Consider the following 5,623-nt stretch of genomic DNA (forward strand, 5'->3'; position numbering starts at 1 on the left):
GTAGGCCAGGCTACGGGACAGGTGTCAGCAGAAATAATAGTAACATCAGCTCCAGTATCGATGAGGCCATCGAATTTCTTTCCATCAAGCCATAAGGTCAACGTAGGTTTTTTGTGAGTAATGGCTTGGACCCAATAAGCATCGGATGAACCGATGTTTTTATTTCCTCTACTTTTTCCCTGAACGAAATGATTGGAGTTAACCAGGGGTATTAGAATTATCTGAGCAACATGTTCCCCTTGTGGAATGGTGACTATATTGTCAGCAGCACGGGCTAAAATTTTTATTTCCCCAGTATAGTCTGCATCAATTATCCCAGGCACAACAGACAGGCCATTAAGAGCAGTGCTACCATGTCCTAATATCAGTCCACAAGTATTGGTGGGGAGTGGTCCATAAATTCCAGTACCTATGGTCTGAATTCCCATGTCTGGAGTCAATACTGTATGGGAGGAGGAACTGAGGTCCAGTCCTGCGCTTCCTGGTGTTGCTCGGTTGAGGTCTGAAAAGGATTGCTGTTGCTGGCGGGAACGAAACTGACTGCCCCAAGGCTTGTTTCGGGGCCTGGGGCTGGCCCCTCCACCCATTTCCCTGACGTGGGAGTAGAGGTCTCCCTTTGACATCAGTCTTGGACCTGCATTCGTTAACCCAATGTCTTCCCTTTTTACATCTGGGACACAGTCTTGGAGCCTTTTCATCATCAGTCTTTTGCTGATCATTACCTATTTTGCATTCCAGGGTGAAATGCCCATTCTTACCACATTTAAAACACCCCTTGCCTTTACTTTTATTTTTATCAGCCAGAAAATCTTTTATAGTTTGTCCGCTAAAAGCCACTGCCATGGCGAGTCCCTGCTGATAAGACGGTCCTATGTCTGAACACAGGCGTATATAGCCGGTTAAATCAGTCTTTTTCCTGTAAGGTCTAATGGCTGCCTGGAAGGCAGGATTAACATTTTCATAAGCTAACTGTTTTACATAATCTAATCCTGCATCAACATTCCCAAATATTCTCCCTGCTGTGGTCATTAATCGATGGACAAAGTCTGCAAATGGTTCATGAGACTCCTGTTTGACTAAAGTGAGAGAAGTTCCCAGGTCCCCTTTAACTGGAAGTTTCCTCTATGCTTTGGTGGCAGCAGCGTGAATTTGTGAGCAAAGTTCTGGGTCATATTGCATTTGTCGTTCATTAGTCCCATACTGACCTTCGCCTGTTAACATATCAAAATCCCATCCATTCCTAGATTGCTGGTTTCTTCTACCTGTCTCCTTACAATTCTCAAAATACTCTAATTTCCATAGCAAATAATCACCCCCACTAAGGACCACCCTTACTAATGTATTCCAATCAATGGGAGTTAGCCAATGTTCAACCACACCATCTAAGATTGCTAATGTATATGGAGCTGTGGCTCCACACTGTGACACGGCAGTTTTTAATTCTTTAATTAGCTGAAAATTGAAACCCGTATGATGTCGCCATGCTTGCCCTCGGTCATCTGTCGTTTCTGTCACAGGGAAGGCCTCCATATAGGAAGGAAAACAATCAGGATCGTTAAGGTTTCCTTTGTACGAATGAAGGCCGGGCCCTCGAGGTGTTCGGCGAACTTTTTCTCTATCTACAACAGTTTCCCTGCCTGTCTTGAGTTTCTGCAATTTAAGTATTAATGATTGATGCAATTCCTCTAGTTTAATTAGTTCCTGCAATTGTGCTATCTGTTCCTTCAATTCTGATCTAGGATCTATTGCCACCATTATAGTTGGAGCAGATGGCACACCGAAAGAAGGAGGGTGGTCACATTCTTGCCTCTTGTGGCCATTTGGTGACCTAGTCTCAGTTTTACAAATCAACCCCTCCCTCTCAAACTCTGCGCCATCTGTATCCGAGGCTAAACAGGCAGCTTCTGGTAAAAGAGGATAAATATGAATATGTTCTTTTTTAGACTTTTGGGCATCCTCTTGATTTCCCTTCCCTTTAACTGACTCTGAGGACTCCTTTTTCATATTTTTAGAAGAATCCTCATCTTCACTATCAAGAGAGATTAAGTCAGGCTCATCCGTGGGAATTTCCCTCAACTCTGACTTGGAACTACTTCTAAAAATTTCTTCAGCTTGGGCAATCACTGACACTACTGGTTCATCCCTCTTATCTATTAATTCTTTTTATTAAATTCCAATAAGAAAAGGCAGTAACAGGAACCTTTTCAGGTCCAAATACTGTATAAAAGTCCTGTAATGCATCTCCCACTCTTCTCCACCTTTTTATATCTATGACCCCTTCTTGGGGAAACCAAGGACAAATGACCTTTACAAAATCAAAGAAATGAAATAAACCCACAGTCTTAACCTTTACTCCTCTTGTCTTGAGAGCCTCCCTCAACTGCATAACATAAATCTGATGGTGGCTTAATACTTGCCCCATGATTGGACGGCACAACTTACCTTCGGTTCAGTCGTGGCAGGCTCCCGTGACGCGTCTCCAAATTGCTTGAGATTTAGCGAGTGCACTCCTTCCTTTTTCTGTAGTCTCCCTCATGATATGCCCCCAGTATCCAGGCCCCACATTGGGCGCCACTCTGCCCAGGCCCACGGGGTCAGCAACGGGGTACCTGGATTGGGGAGTGGGGATTTGGATGGGGCAAGAGACAAGAGAAATGGAGACAAGACAGCGTTCTGATCAAGTCTCGTTTATTGCAGCTCAAGCATGAGGTTAAATAGAGAGTGAAAACAAAGGAGCAAAGATTGAGAGTAATCATATCAGCCAGAACACAGGGGCCCAGATGTACTCTAAGGGAGGAATCTACTGATTAACGGAAAACAGGGCAGTACATAGGAAAAGTGCACAAGGCTGTGGGCCAAGGCTGTGGGAGGAGAATGGGAAAGAGTCCAAGGCCGGCGGGCCAAGGTTGCAGGCTCTATCCTGTGCCCGCAGGAGGAGGGCGGGCAGAATGGAAAGTCACCAGCTCAGGTCTGTCAGCAGTTTTGAGAAATGGCTGAGTCTCAGGCTCCCAACATTTTGCTGGGTAAAGTATTCTGGGCTGGCATGTATTGTCATATAGAACTGGAATAACTTAGTCCAGGCTCTTCTGGCTTTCATAGTTTGCATTGATAAGTCACCTGTAATTCTGATGGGCTTTACTTTGTATGTGATTTGTTGTTTTCCTTTTGCTGCTTTCAGTATTCTCTTTGTTCTGTACATTTAGTCATTTTACTATGATACGTTGTGGGAAGTTTCTTTTCTGATCCTGTCTATTTGGTATTCTACATGCTTCCTGAATTTGTATGGGGATATCTTCCTTAATTTCGGGAAATTCTCTTCTACAATCCTGTTTAAGATCTGGTCAATACCATTAACCTGAAATTCTTCTCCTTCCTCTATTCCTATGATCTGTAGATTTGATCTTTTCATGGTGTCCCACATCTGTTGCATATTCCATTCTTGTGTTTTAAAATTTTTTCCATACTCTTTACTTGAGTGGTTTAATTCTTAATTTTATCCTCCAGTGTTGATATTCTATTTTCCATTTCATTCATTCTAGCAGTGTGGCTTTCCCCTGTTATTTCAAGTTGGCTTATTGAGTTTTGCACTTCCTTCTTCATTTCTGCCTGAGTTTTCTTCAATGTTTCTATCTCTTTTGTGAATTCATTCAAAAGTTTATCCCTATCTTCTTTTAGTTCTTTTGTTTGTTCATGTGTATTCTTTAAATTCATTGGATTCCTTGATCATGTTTATAATTGTTCTTTTAAATTCAGTGTCCTGGGTTATCTCTAGGGGGGTCTGCTTGTAGAACTCTTCTACAGAATTCATTGGGTTTGGTGGGGACATAGTGTTTTGGCTTTCCATTTTATTATTCTTTCATTGTGAGTTTGGCATGTGAATTTCTTTTGTTGTTCATGATTCTGATATGAGAATTAAGTTGACGTATACTTCTATTTGTATTATTGGGTGCCTAGGTCCTTTCCTTATTGGTTATGTAAAGCTGGTTGGTACAGGTTTCAGGTTCTCTCAAGTTTTAATTTGGCGAGAACTGATGGCTTCAGATCAGCTATTCAGGAGCACCCACAGAAGGCCAAGTCAGGTTCCAGTCATGTAAACTCAGGCTTACTTCACAATGTGGAGGTAGAATCCTGGCCCTCTCAGGCAGTCCCCTGCATTCTCAGCCCCTATGACAGAGGAAGGCCAGAACCTGGCATTCTCTGTCAGTGTGCTGAGATCACAGCTGCTACACTGATCACTGATTACATTTTTGACAGAACAGTTGGGAGGAGTCATGGAATCTTTTCATGCTGTTTTTTTATACAAAACAGAGCTCTTATCTCAAATGGAGTAAGAGATAGTTTATTCTCAACCAAATATGAGTAACCATGGCTCAGAAACAGAGATTCAGGTTGCTCTGAATGACATGTGTCAGATGGAAGTGGTTATGAGAGCTTTTGAAAATTAAAAAACAAAAGAAAGACATAAATCAAATCATTTTGTAGATATATTTGTGGGAACATCCGGTAGGTGGGTTACAGCAAAGTGTGGAAATCTCCACTATAGGTTTTAATGCTATGTGATGAGATTCTTAGCTTTTCGGTAGCCAGGAACTAATTGAAGACTGCATTACAAAGATTTTATTTGATAGTCAAAAGAAGAATCATTCCTAAGATATGATAAAGATGAGACTGAGTAGGCAGGAAAGAAGTCTTCAGGAGAGAGAAATAGTTGCTCTGGCCTTTAAGGAAGAAGTTCCTGGGTCATATTAATATTATTCGCTGCCATGATCAGGTCTCAGCATTTTTTTTCCTTCTGTATATGACATTTCCCCCTTGTGACTAAACTCATCTGAATACTATGAAATATTTTATATGATTTTTGAATATCTAAAATAATTCATTATCTTTTATTTCAGTTTTAGGTGTTGATTTTATAATCCCAATCTCATGTGGAGGCTTTAATTTTAGGAAAGCTTGTTCTTTAATTTACAAATAATTGTAATTGTTGCAACCAAATATTTTATTTGTGGCATTATACAAGATTCCATTTTAGAGAGTAAATGGATAATCACATTACAGAAGAAATCTGACACCAACATAATGTCATCTTTTTCCTGAAAAAATTGTATTTTCTTCATTTAATAAGTATTATTAGCAACATGAAGCCAGAATTTAGAATTTAGAATATTAGAGCAAGAGGCCATAACTGTGAGAAATTAAGACTTTACAAATTTTTGTGGTCATAATCAGACCTCAGTCTTTATTGTACAGTCATAAAGGGAAATGAGTTTTCAAGAGGGGACATTTATAATATTGCCTATGCATTTCCCTTTACAGAATATAAACGCTACTTAATATTGTTCTAATCATGGCTAATTCTACTGTGGGATACTTTGAAGACCCTAATTTGGAAATACTGATTCTTAAGGTATCATCTTTTATGTTACAAGGTTCTTGTACACCTAAAAGATGTTTTTTTAAAAAAAAAAACATTAAAAAAGATGTTTTTATACATCTTTATGCTCTATTTTAACATTTATCCTTCTAAATGCATCTTTTAAAAATTATTTTTAGCAAATTAATTTGTCCTAATTTCTAATCTCGTACCTGTACCTCCAGTGAGGTTTCTTTTGGCTCTTGCATT

Source organism: Nannospalax galili, unplaced genomic scaffold (assembly GCF_000622305.1).
Source record: "Nannospalax galili isolate Female #2095 unplaced genomic scaffold, S.galili_v1.0 scaffold892, whole genome shotgun sequence".
Lineage (NCBI taxonomy): Eukaryota > Metazoa > Chordata > Mammalia > Rodentia > Spalacidae > Nannospalax > Nannospalax galili.